This window comes from Acinonyx jubatus, chromosome E2 (genome assembly GCF_027475565.1).
Source record: "Acinonyx jubatus isolate Ajub_Pintada_27869175 chromosome E2, VMU_Ajub_asm_v1.0, whole genome shotgun sequence".
Lineage (NCBI taxonomy): Eukaryota > Metazoa > Chordata > Mammalia > Carnivora > Felidae > Acinonyx > Acinonyx jubatus.
In genome coordinates, this window is record NC_069396.1 from 35,589,587 (window position 1) to 35,606,967 (window position 17,381).

The 17,381-nt window shown below is 38.3% G+C and overlaps 1 protein-coding gene across 7 annotated transcripts in view; it reads right to left on the reverse strand.

The window, feature by feature from the left end:
• The window catches only part of PHKB (phosphorylase kinase regulatory subunit beta), a 259,693-nt gene that overhangs the window by 50,378 nt on the left and 191,934 nt on the right, over positions 1 to 17,381 (reverse strand). The window lies entirely within an intron of this gene.

Genomic DNA, 17,381 nt, shown 5'->3' on the forward strand with positions numbered 1-17,381 from the left:
TATGGAAAAGATTCACTATAGCATATATTATACATGGCTAAAATGAACCCAATTTTGAGCATGTATTAATTAACGGAGAACATTAAGAAGCATCAATAAATTACAGTATTAGGAAGCTCTGAAAATACTGATCAAATATAATTCCTTTATAGTAATGAATCCAACATTCCCAATAGTATGCTGTAAAATGTTTGATTTACCATCAGTCAGTTACCCTCTATGGTATTCAATATGTCACTAGAATTTATGTATGATGGAAAGCAAGAAACACCAGAATACATATATCAGCAGTAAATATCCTACAATCAAAAGGATGGTTCCCAGAATCATCGTGAAAATGCATTTCAGGCAGACTTCCATATGATTTAAATGAATATATAGGAGAAAATGAGATATAACAACCCAACAAAAATAAATATACATTAAAAATGCCATAAATTCTATTTTTATTTGATAAAGACCTTAAAAGTTAATGTTACTCAGAAGAATGAGAAAAAATTAATTATTCAGAATCTCATCAAGATGTCTAACACATTAAATCTTATTTCTCTCAGATGAAATCTAGTATTTACTTCATCAAAAGGAGTAACCTTAGAGTGGGCAATTATCTATAATCTTCAAGACAATTAGAGATTCTTAAATAAAAAACAAATGAATACATATACAAGAATGTGGATATTTCAGTAACAATAAATAAGGCAGCTTACAGATCCTAATTGGCAAATTGGTATCTTCTTTTTGAATCACAGACCTGTTTAGGATAATGTTGTTTCCATTTGTATGACAGAGTACTTAGATCTAAAAATCTCCCTACACATGTTGAATCATAATGAGTATTTGGTTAGGGGACTATATTTGGTTGAAGAATTTTTTCATTGTAAAAACTCAGCATTTCAGAAATTTCTAATTCACAAACCTTCTATGCTGATCTTAGGCCTTCAACCACAGCCCAAGTGGGACCTTTCACCTCATTTCTACCCACAGACAGAATTCAGCATGTACAATCCCAACCCAGTAATTCTCTTCCTTTCATTGCCAAAGTTGGAACCATCTTTTCTGTTTTCACCATTTTCTTCAAAGTACCAGCATTGTTGTCTAATGAAGTCTCTCTGAAAACATCCTAATAGGAGTTGTTAAATTCTATTTCTGAATGGTATTTCCCTTAATATTACTATAATATTTTCTGCTTTTAGGTTTGTGAAGTGTACACATATACATATGCATACAGATACTGAAGGCCTGTATGGTACTGGTATTCTCTATTTTACCTATATTTATGTACTCATCAAGGCATTCTAATATACAAGGCCTCATGTTAGGGCCTGATGTTGAAAGAGGAAAACAACCCAGTGTCCCTCCATGAGGAGTTTAGAGTATACTGGGACATATGTACAACAGGTATTTATTATCACATAAAAGTATTTCACTGATAGCTTCCTTTGGTAGTATAGATCTACCTTATTTTTGAAAAAATCGCTGTAGGACATTACATTATATGGACATACCATAATTTATTTAAGGAATGTTTATTTTGGTGGACATTTAGGTGGTTTCCAATATTTCACTTCTGCAGAGAATAATATAATAATTGTCCTTATCTTGGAGAATTGCTAAGGATTTAGGGAGAGAACAAACTGCTAAGCACAGTATTTGGCACATAACAAAAATAAAGGGCACTAATACTTGCTGCAGTTGTACTTATTATTTTCACAGCTATCCTAGGACAGCTGCTCCTCTCTTCCTTGTTGAGATTTGCTGTAATACCTGTGTCAAATTAAATCTCATTGGCTTCCATCATTCTAACACATTAGGACCATCCATTATCCCATTTTTGTACGGCCAGTTCTTCTCCAAAGAATTCCAAACATCTTTTAAAAGAAATCCTCAGGTGACTTACCACTTTCCAGTTTTTTCTTTTATTTCTCAAACATAGACTACAGCTATTTTCTTACCTTTCTTGCCTCTATAATTCTGCACTTTGCCTTCCAACATACTTTGCCTTTAGAGACGGAAATCCTTACACTTAAGTCCTTGGTTTTCTACTCATTGCACTTCTCTTTCCTTGTTTCTCTCACCAAACTCAATCACTCTGTAGCTTTAGTTACCACCTCTAGGCAGATGATTTCATATTTATATTTCTAGTCTTAAACTTTCTCTGAGTTCCAGTGCCCATATTTTTAAGTGCTTTCTGGACATTTTCTCTTGGCTATTTCCAAAGGTAAAAATTCTAAAATTCAACTCCTCACTAACCCTATCTCCACCCCAAACAAGCTCACTTCCAGCTCAGAATGTCAGAATCATCTTTGACTCCTGATTATTACCCTCCATATCCAATTTGTCACCAAAATCCTGTTAAATCTTTTCTTCATAAAGTGTCTTGAACATTCTTTTCTTTTCCTTTCTATAGTGATATGCAGGATTGGAAAGTACCAACAATAGCAACAAACACTTTATGTAACATTTGACATTCTATGTGTAGGGTATGGTACTAACAAACCATTATTTTATAATAACAAACCATTATTTCCATTTTCCAGGTAATAAAACCGACACAAAGAAAGCTTAAGTAACCTATCCAGCAAACAGCAAACAACAGGGCTAGAATTTAGATTCAGGATCTTATGGAGAAGATGGCGCCATAGGAGGACGTTAGGCTCACTGCGTCCTACTGATCACTTAGATTCTACCCACATCTGCCTAAATAACCCAGAAAACTGCCAGAAGACTAGCAGAATGGACTCTCTGGAGCCAAGTGTAAACAAGAGGCCAATGGAAGAAGGTAGGAAGGGTGGAGAGGTGGTGCACGCTAGATGGACTGGCGGGAGGGAGCTGGGGTGGTGGAGGGGCAGGGGCAGCCCCCCCCCCCCCCCCCCCCGCAAAGCAGAGCCCCTGAGTCTGACTTGCAAAAGTGGAGGGGCCGGACGGAGTGAGTTCTAACAGCCAGCGGGACTTAACATCTGGAATGTTTTAAGTCAACAGTTCTGCTTGGACAGCAGGAGGGCAAGAGGACATCCGGAGGGAGAGGTGTTGAGCCCTGGAAGACAGAGCTCAGCTCGGCAGGGAACAAAGGGGCTGGCCAGGGCCATCTCCCTCTCCCATCCCATAGATGAAATCCCAAAAGGAACCAGCTCCCATCACCGAACTTACTTGCATAGCGCAAACACCCAACGCTGTGCTTCTCTGGACCCATCCCTCCGATGGGTCTGCCTGCCTGCCTCGCTCCCAGTGCTGCAGGGCCTCTCCCTCAGGGGACTACTTATGGCAAAGCCAGCTAAGCCTGCCCCTCCCACCCCTGTGCACCTTGCAGATCCACCCTGGCTAACACGCCAGATCTCATCAAAGCAGCACCATAAGCCTGGGAGTGTGCAAGTAGCCCAGACAGGGGCCACACCACTCCACAGTGAGTCCTGCCCCTGGGAGAGGGTAAGATAAGGTAAACACCAGTCTGACTGTGGCCTCAGTGGTGGGCAGGGGACAGACATCAGGTCTGACTGCGGCCCTGCCCACCAAAACAAGTTACTCCAGACACCACAGGAAGTGCCCTGCAGTTCCATGCCACTCCAGGGACTATTCTAAATGATGAAATGGAAGAATTCTGCTGAAAAGAAACTCCAGGAAGTAGCGACAGCTAATGAATTGATCAAAAACAATTTAAGCAATATAACAGAACAAGAATTGAGAATAATAGTCATAAAATTAATCACTGGGCTTGAAAAAAGTATAGAGGACAACAGAGAATCTATTGCTACAGAGATCAGGGGAGTAAGAAACACTCATGAGGAGCTAAAAAATAAAAATAAATGAGGTGCTATAAATGAGGTGCAAAATAAAATGGAGGTGACCACAACTTGGATTGAAGAGGCAGAGGAGAGAATAGGTGAATTAGAACATAAAATTATGGAAAAAAGAGGAAGCTGAGAAAAAGAGAGATAAAAAAATCCAGCAGTATGAGGGGAGAATTAGAGAACTAAGTGATGCAATCAAAAGGAACAATATCCGTATAATAGGAATTCCAGAAGAGGAAGAGAGAGAGAAAGGGGCTGAAGGTGTATTTGAACAAATCATGGCTGAGAACTTCCCTGATATGGGGAATGAAACAGGCATTGAAATCCAAGAGGCACAGAGAACTCCCTTCAGACGGAACTTGAATCGATCTTCTGCACAACATATCATAGTGAAACTGGCAAAATACAAGGATAAAGAGAAAACTCTGAAAGCAGCTAGGGATAAACACACTCTAACGTATAAAGGGAGAACGATAAGACTAGTGGCAGATCTATCTACTGAAACTTGGCAGGCCGGAAAGGAATGGCAGGAAATCTTCAATGTGATGAACAGAAAAAATGTGCACCCGAGAATCCTTTATCCAGCAAGTCTGTCATTCAGAATAGAAGGAGAGATAAAGGTCTTCCCAAACAAACAAACACTGAAGGAATTCATCACCACTAAACCAGCCCTATAAGAGATCCTAAGGGGGGTTCTGTGAGTGAAATGTTGCAAGGACCACAAAGGATCAGAGACATCACTACAAGCATGAAACCTACAGACATCACAATGACTCTAAACCCATATCTTTCTATAATAACACTGAATGTAAATGGACTAAATGCTCCAACCAAAAGACATAGGGTATCAGAATGGATAAAAAAACAAGACCCATCTATTTGCTGTCTGTCTAAAAGAGACTCCTTTTAGACCTGAGGACACCTTCAGATTGAAAGTGAGGGGATGGAAAACTATCTATCATGCTACTGGAGGTCAAAAGAAAGCTGGAGTAGCCATACTTATATCAGACAAACTAGACTTTAAATTAAAGGCTGTAACAAGAGATGAAGAAGAGCATTATATAATAATTAGAGGGTCTATCCATCAGGAAGAGCTAACAATCATAAATGTCTATGTGCTGAATACGGGAGCCCCCAAATATATAAAACAATTAATCACAAACATAAGCAACCTTATTGATAAGAATGTGGTAATTGCAGGGGACTTTAATACGCCACTTACAACAATGGATAGATCATCTAGACACAGGATCAATAAAGAAACAAGGGCCCTGAATGATACATTGGACCAGAATGATTTGACAGATATATTTAGAACTCTGCATCCCAAAGCCACAGAATATACTTTCTTCTCGAGTGCACATGGAACATTCTCCAAGATACATCGCATACTTGGTCACAAAACAGCCTTTCATAAGTGTACAAGAATTGAGATACTACCATGCACACTTTCAGACCACAATGCTCAACCACAGGAAAAAGTCTGGAAAACCTCCAAAAACATGGAGGTTAAAGAACAACCTACTAAAGAATGAGTGGGTCAACCAGGCAATTAGAGAAGCAATTGAAAAATATATGGAAACAAATGAAAATGAAAATACAACAATCCAAACTCTTTGGGATGCAGCGAAGACAGTCCTGAAAGGAAAATAATTGTAGTCCAGGCCTATCTTAAGAAACAAGAAAAATCCCAAACACAAAATCTAACAGCACACCTAAAGGAAATAGAAGCAGATCAACAAAGACACCCCAAATCCAGCAGAAGAAGAGAAATAATAAAGATCAGAGCAGAATTAAATATAGAATCTAAAAAAACTGTAGAGCAGATCAATGAAACCAAGAGTTGGCTTTTTGAAAAAATAAACAAAATTGATAAACCTCTAGGCAGGCTTCTCAAAAAGGAAAGGGAGATGACCCAAATTGATAAAATCATGAATGAAAATGGAATTATTACAACCAATCCCTCAGAAACACAGGCAATTATCAGGGAATACTATGAAAAATTATATACCAATAAACTGGACAACCTGGAAGAAATGGACAAATTCCTAAGCATCTACGCACTTCCAAAACTCAAACAGAAAGAAATAGAAAATTTGAACACACCCATAACCAGCAAAGAAATTAAATCAGTTATCAAAAATCTCCCAACAAATGAGTCCAGGACCAGATGGCTTCCCAGGGGAATTCTACCAGATATTTAAAGCAGAGATAATACCTATCCTTCTCAAGCTGTTCCAAAAAATAGGAAGTGAAGGAAAACTTCCAGACTCATTCTATGAAGCCAGCATTACTTTGATTCCTAAACCAGACAGAGACCCAGCAAAAAAAGAGAACTACAGGCCAATATCCCTGATGAATATAGATGCAAAAATTCTCAATAAGATACTAGCAAATCGAATTCAACAGCATATAAAAAGAATTATTCACGATGATCAAGTGGGATTCATTCCTGGGATGCAGGGCTGGTTCAACATTCACAAATCAATGTGATACATCACATTAATAAAAGAAAAGATAAGAACCATATGACCCTGTCAATCGATGCAGAAAAAGCATTTGACAAAATTCAGCATCCTTTCTTAATAAAAACCCTCAAGAAAGTCGGGCTAGAAGAAACATACTTAAACATCATAAAGGCCATTTATGAAAAGCCCACAGCTAATATCATCCTCAATGGGGAAAAACTGAGAGCTTTTTCCCTGAGATCAGGAACACAACAGGGATGTCCACTCTCACCACTCTTGTTTAACATAGTGTTAGAAGTGCTAGCATCAGCAATCAGGCAACAAAAAGAAATCAAAGGCATCAAAATTGGCAATGCTGGAAGTCAAGCTTTCACTTTATGCAGATGACATGATATGATACATGGAAAACCCAACAGACTCCAATAATAGTCTCCTAGAACTGATACATGAATTCAGCAAAGTTGCAGGACACAACATCAATGTAGAGAAATCAGTTGCATTCTTATACACTCATAATGAAGCAACAGAAAGACAAATAAACTGATCCCACTCACAACTGCACCAAGAAGCATAAAATACCTAGGAATAAACCTAACCAAAGATGTAAAGATCTGTATGCTGAAAACTATAGAAAGCTTATGAAGGAAATTAAAGAAGATATAAAGAAATGGAAAACATTCCGTGCTGATGGATTGGAAGAATAAATATTGTCAAAATGTCAATACTACCCAAAGCTATCTACACATTCAATGCAATCCCAATCAAAATTGCACCAGCATTCTTCTCGAAACTAGAACAAGCAATCCTAAAATCCATATGGAACCACAAAAGGCCCTGAATAGCCAAAGGAATTTTGAAGAAGACCAAAGCAGGAGGCATCACAATCCCAAACTTTAGCCTCTACTACAACACTGTAATCATCAAGATAGCATGATATTGGCACAAAAACAGGCACATAGACCAATGGAATAGAATAGAAACCCCAGAACTAGACCCACAAACGTATGGCCAACTAATCTTTGACAAAGCAGGAAAGACTATCCAATGGAAAAAAGACAGTCTCTTTAACAAAGGGTGCTGGGAGAACTGGACAGCAACATGCAGAAGGTTGAAACTAGACCACTTTCTTACACCATTCACAAAAACAAACTCAAAATGGATAAAGGACCTGAATGTGAGACAGGAAACCATCAAAACCCTAGAGGAGAAAGCAGGAAAAGACCTCTCTGACCTCAGCCGCAGCAATTTCTTACTTGACACATCCCCAAAGGCAAGGAAATTAAAAGCAAAAATGAACTATTGGGACCTCATGAAGATAAAAAGCTTCTGCGCAGCAAAGGAAACAACCAACAAAACTAAAAGGCAACCAACGGAATGGGAAAAGATATTTGCAAATGACATATCGGACAAAGGGCTAGTATCCAAAATCTATAAAGAGCTCACCAAACTCCACACCCGAAAAACAAATAATCCAGTGAAGAAATGGGCAGAAAACATGAATAGACACTTCTCTAAAGAAGACATCTGGATGGCCAACAGGCACATGAAAAGATGTCAACATCGCTCCTCATCAGGGAAATACATATCAAAACCACACTCAGATACCACCTCATGCCAGTCAGAGTGGCTAAAATGAACAAATCAGGAGACTATAGATGCTGGCAAGGATGTGGAGAAACGGGAACCCTCTTGGCACTGTTGGGTGGAATGCAAACTGATGCAGCTGTTCTGGAAACAGTGTGGAGGTTCCTCAAAACATTAAAATTAGATCTACCCTATGACCCAGCAATAGCACTGCTAGGAATTTACCCAAGGGATACAGGAGTGCTGATGCATAGGGGCACTTGTACCCCAATGTTTATAGCGGCACTCTCAACAATTGCCATATTCTGGAAAGAGCCTAAATGTCCATCAACTGATGAATGGATAAAGAAATTGTGGTTCATATACACAATGGAATACAACATGGCAATGAGAAAGAATGAAATCTGGCCTTTTGTAGCAACGTGGATAGAACTGGAGAGTGTTATGCTAAGTGAAATAAGTCATACAGAGAAAGATAGATACCATATGTTTTCACTCTTACGTGGATCCTGAGAAAGTTAATGGAAGACCATTGGGGAGGGGAAGGAAAAAAAAAAAGAGGTTAGAGAGGGAGGGAGCCAAAACATAAGAGACTCTTAAAAACTGAGAACAAACTGAGGGTTGATGGGGGGTGGAAGGGAGGGGGTGGGGTGGGTGATGGGTATTGAGGGGGGCACCTGTTGGGATGAGCACTGGGTGTTGTATGGAAACCAATTTGATAATAAATTTCATATTTAAAAAAAATTTTTAAAAATAGATCCAACAAGTTTGCAGAATCTGTGCTCATATTCACTCACTTATTTTGTCTCTCAGAGAGTGGAAAAGGGTGGGTGTTAAGACTGGAAAGATCCACATACAAATCCTATTTTATTACATTATCCTGGCATGATCTGGGTCATCTAATAGATGCCTTAAATTTGTTATGGACAAGACTGAGCCACTGAATTCCATCTTTAGAACGACTCATCCGCAAAGTATTTCTTGTGTCTTTAAGGCCCCACACTATGTACTCATTTGATATGGCAGATAATATGTAAGTCATTCTCAATTCCTTTTCCTTCAAACCTTCTAAACAACAACAACAACAACAACAACAACAACAACAACAACAACATAACACTTATTGAGGACTATGTAACCATAGTAAATTACTCATTAAAACACCCATACTAGGTAGGTTCCTATTATTATTCTCATTTACTGATGAGACAACTGAAGCATGGAGTAGTTAAAAACTTAGCCAATATCACACAGATAATAAATGGAAAAGGGGGAATTCACATCTGGGCAATTTCATCTATCTCTTAAACATTATAGTGTCTGCCTATCTAATGTGTGAATTCACCAATCAGTTATATGGTTCCACTTGTAAAGCATGTCTCAAACACATCACTTCTGTCACAATCACCTCTGCTACCAACCTCTACTCAAAGTCACCATGATCTTATAGTTGATCAATTAACTGTGTAACTACCTCAGTCTTATCTCACCATGCACAGTCCCCCATCCTGCAAACAGCAATGAGGAGATTTTTTTCAGGAAGTGGCATTTGATGGGATCGGCACTGGGTGTTATATGTAAGTGATGAATCTCTGGGTCCTACTCCTAAAACCAATACTACACTGTATGTTAACTAACAAAAATTTAACTAAATAATTTTTTTTAAGTGTAAATCATACCATCTCACCACCACCTCACCCCACCCCACCTCCAGGCATACATACATGGACACTCTGTTTATAACTCTCCAGTGGTTTCCTATTGCCCACAGAATAAGAACCAAACTGCTTACCATGACCTACCATGGCTTGCATGACCTAGCTCCAAGCATACCTCTTCTTACTCATTCTTCCTCCCTTCCTTCACCATGTTTAAGCCACAAGGTGTTGTGTCTGTCGCTTGAACATGCCAGCTGTGTTCCTATCACTGGGCCTCTGCACTTGTTGAACTTCTGTTTGGAATGTTTTTCCTTCCAATTGTTTCAAGAATGCCTTTTTGTTATGCAGGTCTCAGCCATTATCCCTTCCACAGAAAGGCCTTCTCTCTAAGACAGCCAGCCCCTCTATCATTTTACCTTACTTATTTTGTCTACATCATAGTACTTGCCAGCTCCAAAAATTATATTACATTATTTACATAAATGCTCAGTGTTATTCATTCCCACCAGAAAGTAACTTCCTAAAGACAGGAACCTTGATCTATCTTATCCATTGTTATGCCCCAATTGCCTAGAAGAAAACCTGAGCATATAGTTGGCGCTTACTATTTGTTAAATGACTGCCCAAGCAAGTACCTCAATTCTGTTTATCTCTAAAACAGGAATAATGATATGTAATATGCCTACCACACAGGGGGAGAATCAATAAAAAAATATTACTGATCTCCTAAACACATATTTACACTATTTGTTCTGTGATAATCTGTGTCAACTAACCTCGCTAAACCTGTTTCTTCACTGGTACACTGGAATAAAAGTATCTATTTCATAGGATTATGAAGATAATAGAGAGCACATATAAGCATTTAACACAGTATCTCACATATCCTCTTAAGTGTTCAAAAAACATTAGCCTTCTCATCAACTCCAGAAGTATAACCACAATCCTTGACTTTCTGTTTCATACTTGCCTCTGCCCATCTTCCGTACTTTATGGTCAGGCTAATTTTCTTATATCAGTGATTTGCACAAAGGAAGTGGTCAAAAAATATTTGTTGAATGAATGAAGAAAAGGGAGGAAATATGGGTGAGTAAACATATATCTACGTAATGTTTACGATATCACTTCCATATTCTAAAACCAGTGCTTCCCAAATAAAGCCCCAACTTCCAGAAGACCTTTTACAATGTCACTGCTACCTATGGTTCCCTTATTTCTCTCCCATCTGTTTGCCTGAGAGCACTCCACTAAAAACAGTTCATTCTTGTCCATCTCAAGTTTCTGTCTACTGTTCTTCTGTTATTCTACATTTGAATGCTCTTTTCTTCCTGTCTATACAGATCCTGATCCACTTTTTCAATAGTGTCCTCTATAAACTCCCCAAACATCAAGGTGCCCAGAAATCTTCTGTTCCTGTCAGCAAGAGCAGGTATTGTCTGTATGAGTCACTTGACAATATTCATACCATCTCATTGGAAGGCTTTTTGCATGGTTTTAAGTGGTCTATATAACTACATAGTGAACCCTGTAAGGGGCCCATGTGTTCACTTTTCTTACCTAGCATGTATACACCACCTTATATTAAAAGAAAGACAGTGCTCACTTGGTGGTCTGAAAGAAGAATCTTGTTTTTTAAAGTATTGCTGTTTACATTTATTAATAATACACAAATCACTCCTTGAATACACACAAATATTTACAAATATTGCTATTTTTAACAAAGGGAAATAATCATAACATAGTGTACACATTTATATAAGCCATCAAGGAATGTACACAGGTCATTTTAATCACATGGTTGAGAACCAACAACCTGTAGTTGGAAATATTCTGATTTAAAACTTTCACCTTTACAAATGAATCAAGTTAGGCTTAAAAGTTTTATTGTGATAAAAACCACATAACACAAAATTTACCATCTTAACCAGGTTTAAGTGTAGAGTAGAAATTTTTATAGCACAACTTGCCCATAAGATAGGCACTACCTATATTAACACTAACTGATCTTGCTAAAAATTTAAACTATGATAATTAAAGCACTGCATGTACATCTGTCTAGATTCTAGTTTTTAAATTACCCAAATCAGGTCAAAGCAGCAAAGCTAGGAGATTTGCAGCTGGGAACTATAAATAAAACAGTGTAATACAACTTTCAAAGGGTATACAGAGAAACTTTAATGTGAATGTGCCCTAATGGTTTCCTTCCCCTTGTTCTGTTTTTAATTTAATTTTTCAACAGATAATTAATTTATATGGTTCGAAATTTCAAAATTATTTAAGTTTTCAGTGAAGTGGCTCTCCTTCCTACTTGTGGCCCCTGCAGATAATTAAGTTTTTTACAAATTGAAGTACTGTAACCCTATATAAAGCAAGGCTATCAGCACCATTTTTCCAACAGCATTTCCCCACTTTGTGTCTGTGTCACACTTTGGTAATTCTCACAATATTTCAAATTTTCTCATTATTATTATAGTTGTTATGGTTATCTGTGATCAGTGATCTTTGATGTTATGATTGTAATTGTTTTGGGGTGCAACAAATTGTGTCCATAAAAGGCAGCAAATTTAACTGATAAATGTTGTGTGTGTTCTGACTGTTCCACTGACTGGCCTGTCTCTTTCCCTCTCCTCAGGCTTCCCTATTCCTTAAGATACAGCAATGTTGAAAGTAAGCCAATTAATAACCCTACAATTGCCTCTAAGTATGCAAGTAAAAGGAAGAGTCATATGTCTCTCATTTTAGACCAAAATCTAGAAATGATTAAGTTCTGTGAGGAAGGCATATAAGACAGACTGAGAGCTGGGCCTCTTGTGCCAGTTAGTCAAGTTGTAAAAAAAAAAAGGAAAGTTATTGAAGGAAATGAAAAGTGCTATGCCACAAATGATCTGAAAGTGAAATAGCCTAATTGCTGATATGGAGAAAGTTTTAGTAGTCCTGATAGATCCAACCAGTCACAGCATTCGCTAAGCCAAAACCTAGTTCAGAACAAGGCCCTCAACTCTCTTCAATTCTAAGAAGGCAGAGAGAGATGAGGAAGCTGCAGAAGAAAAGTTTGAAGCTAGCAGAGGTTGTTTCACAAGGTTTAAGGAAAGAAGCCATCTTCATTACATCAAAGTGCAAAGTGAAGCAGCAAGTGCTGATGTAGAAACTGCAGTGAGTTTTCTGGAGGATCTAACTAACATAATTAATAAAGGTGGCTACAATAAACAAAAGGTTTTCAGTGTAGATAAAACCACCTTCTATGTCATCTAAAACTTTGAAAGTTACTTAGAAGAAGTCAATGCCTGGCTTTAAAGCTCCAAAGGACAGGCTGATTCTCTTATTAGAAGCTAATGCAGCTGGTGACTTTAAATTGAAGCCAATGTGCATTTACCATTCTGAAAATCTTAGGGCCCTTAAGAATTATGCTAAATCTACTCTGCCTGTGCACTATAAATGGAACAACAAAAGCTGGATGACAGCCCATATGTTTACAACATGGGTTACTGAATATTTCAAGCCCACTGTTGAGATCTACTGCACAGAGAAAAAAGATTCCTTTCAAAATATAACTGCTCATTGGCCATGCACCTGGTCATCCAAGAGCTCTGATGATGTACAATGAGATTAATGTTTTCATGTATGTTAACACAACATCCATGGATCAAAGAGTAATTTTGACTTTCAAGTTTTCTTATTTAAGAAATACATTTCTTAAGGCTATAGATGCCATAGATAGTAATTCCTCTGGTGGGCCTGGGCAAAGTAAATGGAAAATCCTCTGGAAGGGATTCACCATTCTAGATGCCATCAAGAACATTCATGATTCATGGGAAGGGGTCAAAATACAAACATGAAAAGGAGCTTGGAAGAAGTTTATTCCCACCCTCACAGATAACTTGGAGGGGTTCAAGACTTCAGTGGAGAAATATCTGCAGATGTGGTAGAAACAGCAAGAGAACTGAATGAGAAGTGGAGCCTGGAGATGGGACTGAATCTCTGCAATCTCATGATCAAACGTTAACAGATGACGAGTTGCTACTTATGATGATCAAAAAAGTGGTTTCTTGAGATGGAATCTATTCCTGGCAAAGATACTATAAAGATTGTTGAAATGACAACAAAAGATTTAGAATATTACATATACTAGTTGATAAAACAACAGCAGGGTTTGAGAGGATTGTTCCCAATTCTGAAAGAAGTCTTATGGTGGGTAAAATGCTACCAAACAGCATCACATGTTACAGAGAAATCATTATGAAAGAATCAATCAATGTGGCAAGCTTCATTATTGTCTTAGTTTAAGAAATAGCCACAGTCACCCCAACCTTCAGCAACCACCGCCCTGATCAGGCAGCAGCCATCATGATCAAGGCAAGACTCTTCATCAGCAAAAAGATTACGATTTGCTAAAAGCTCAGATGCTAATTATCATTTTTCAGCAATAAAGTATTTTTTAATTCAGGTATATTCAGTGTTGTTTTAGACACAATGCTATTGCACACTAAACAGACTACAGTATAGGTAAACATAACTTTTATATGCACTGGGAAACCAAAATTTCATTTGACTTGCTTGCTGAGATATTTGGTTTATTGCAGTAGTCTGAAGCCAAACCCACAATATCTCTGAGGTATGCCTGCACAACTCATTCATGGAAATAACATGATTTATTAAAATTATTAATAATATTTATATTATTATTTTATTGGTTATATTTGTTTTGAAGTCCAGTTTAGAATGTCAAAAAACTAGTACATCTTGATAGCCTGCTACGTATTATTTAAGACCTATGTTATATAGTGTCACAAGAATTCCATATTTAAAGATCAGGAAATTGATATGGAGAAAGATTAAATAATTTGTCAAAGGTCATATGTCTAGCCAGTGGTAGAGCTTAAACCTGACTGCAGGTATGTCTGTGTCCAAAGTCAATATGGTAATGTCATAGTATATATTTCATAGATTATATGCTGACTGCTATTGTGGTTTGCAGTAGTCTGGGTTCTCCAGAAAGCAGAAATGATAGAGTGTGTGTCTGTGTAAAGAGCAGAAAAAGATTCACTATTAAGAACTGGTTCAGGGGATGCCTGGGTGTATCCGACTTCGGCTCAGGCAATGATCTCACGGTTTGTGGGTTCGAGCCCTATGTCAGGCTCTGCACTGACAGCTAAGAGCCTGGAGCCTGCTTCGGATTCTCTTTCTCCCTCTCTCTCTCTGTTCCTCCCCCACTTGCACGTGCTCTCTCTCTCTCTCTCTCTCTCTCAAAAAATAAAATAAATAAACACTTAAAAAATTCAAATAAAAAATTTTAAAAGAAAGTGTTGGGGGGCACCTGGGTGGCTCAGTCGGTTAAGCCTCTGACTTCAGTTCAGGTCACGATCTCACGGTCCGTGAGTTCGAGCCCCGCGTCGGCTCTGGGCTGATGGCTCAGAGCCTGGAGCCTGCTTCTGATTCTGTGTCTCCCTCTCTCTCTGCCCCTCCCCATTTATGCTCTGTCTCTCTCTGTCTCAAAAATAAATAAACGTTAAAAAAAAAAAAAAGAAAGTGTTGGTTCAGGTAATTATGATGTCTGGTAAGTTCCAAGATCTGCAGTGCAAGTCCCAGGAGAATTGATAGTATAGTTCATCTGAAGGCCAGGAGGCTCAATACTGAGTTCAAATCCAGAGGTAGGAAAAAAGCTGATGTCCCAGTTTCAAGGCCATCAGGCAGGGAAATTCCTCTCTTACTCATGGAAGGGTCAGCTTCTGTGTTCTATTCAGGCTTACATGGATGAAGTCTGCCCACATTAGGGAAAGCAATCTGATTTGCTTAGTCTGAGTTGAATGTTAATCTTGTCCCCAAATACTCTCACCCTCATCCAGAATGTCTGACCAGATATTTGGCACAGTGTGTGCCAGTCAAGCTGACACATAAAATTAACCATCATGTGGTTGCAGGAATGTGTTACAATCATGGGGGGCAGAGTGGCAAGCAAAAGCCATTGTGACCCAACAGTCCACTCTTCATCCATTTGAGATCAGGTTTTAAGAAAACTCAATTCCAACTGTTGTTTAAAAAATACCTATTTTTAATTTGCTTTTTGATAGCATATAATTCTTTTTTTTCAATATATGAAATTTATTGTCAAATTGGTTTCCATACAACACCCAGTGCTCATCCCAAAAGGTGCCCTCCTCAATACCCATCACCCACCCTCGCCTCCCTCCCACCCCCCATCAACCCTCAGTTTGTTCTCAGTTTTTAAGAGTCTCTTAAGATAGCATATAATTCTTACATTCTTGGCAATTAAATTTAAAAATGATCTCTTCTATTAAATAATGTATAACAGTATGTAGAATTCATAATTCTTACTTTTGGAACATTGTATTGAACCCTAGTCTAAGCTTTATTTTTTAAATGCCTTATGCTGCATAAAATCATCTATTGTGGTTGGCTTGAATGGGTCTTTTATTGAGAGAAGAGCAAGGGAGGAGGGAGAGAAGGAAAGAAAAAAGAAGCCAACAAATAAACGGGTCACACCTCATCCAAGGCTGGTCTTGCCTCAAGGGTAGTGCACTTGAAACATTCTATGCCTCTGCTTTTGGGGCCTTACAGAAACTCATTTATGCTCATTAGCCTTCCTCAGTAGGTCCTGCCAATAGCCAGCATTTTTTCATTACATTCATTTTTCAGCAAAACCTCATTAGCTGAAGAAACCAAGCAGATGCTTTATACATCTCAATTCCAACTGGAGACACTGCAACCACAGTATTTTTCCTGTAGGAGCCAAGTAACAGGATACAGCAGTTTGAACACAGGCACATCCTGACTGGAACACATTGGCATCTTGTTCTGACATTTCCAACCAAGCCAAAGCAGCAACATGGAGAAAACTAATAGGGAAGCAGAGAAAAGATAAGTAGGAATACCTGAGGAATAACAACATCAAGCATGGTTAAAAAGCTAACCTCAGCTTAAGAGTAGAGCTGGCCAGGGAAAAAAATGGCCCTGTAGGATCCTTGTATTTATATGCTACATTACTGATAATATAAGCTTCCTATTTAAGAGGAAAACAAATGAATTTTAAAAAGTATTCCCAGACCTCAGACACATAGGTTCAAATGCTGGAATGAATAAATTAGACAATGTCTTTTGACAGCAGGACATTCAATGAGTGCAATGATCTTGGAAGAGAATACTGATCATCACTTTGTCACAATGAATTGATTTGTAAAACTGTTTTCACTCCTCTGTAAGCACTTGCTATAACAGGATGTTTCTATATTTTTATCTTAAAGAAATGACAGTGTGAAAGATCTTGCTACTTCTTGGAAACAACGCTAAAATGACTACTCAACCCAGGTGGAGAAAGGCTGACTCACGGTGTTCATACAGCTTTAATCACAACCAGAGGGAAGAACATATTATGAGAACTTCTAGAAACACAACATCAGGAAAGACTGGTAAGATGAAGTGAGACAGGGGAGGCAGAGGCAAAAGGGGGAAGCATAGTCTTCAAAACGCTACTCATTTTCCTCTCGGGGTTTCTGTTGTTTCAAAGGGCCTCAGGTCCCTAGTTACCACCAATGAAAGGCCTCTATATGGTTGACAAAAGGAAACCCCCTATTTGGATTCATGGAGGGAAAAGAAGCAAGTATATAGCAAACGAACTTGCTTTGGTTTTTCCCTTTGGGTATCCTGAGTAGATTAGTTACCTGTTGTGTGAGCTGAAAATGTCAGATTTTTATCACCTGGGACTTGGGAAGTGGGTAATGAAAAAGGTATGAGGATGTCTATGAGAAAGACTAGGTGTCAGGACTCCACTTCAGACAGAGCAGTACTATTTTTTTTGTTGCTGTTGTTTTTTGTTTTTTTAATTTTAATTCCAGTATAATTAACATAGAGCAGCATAACTTTGAACTACT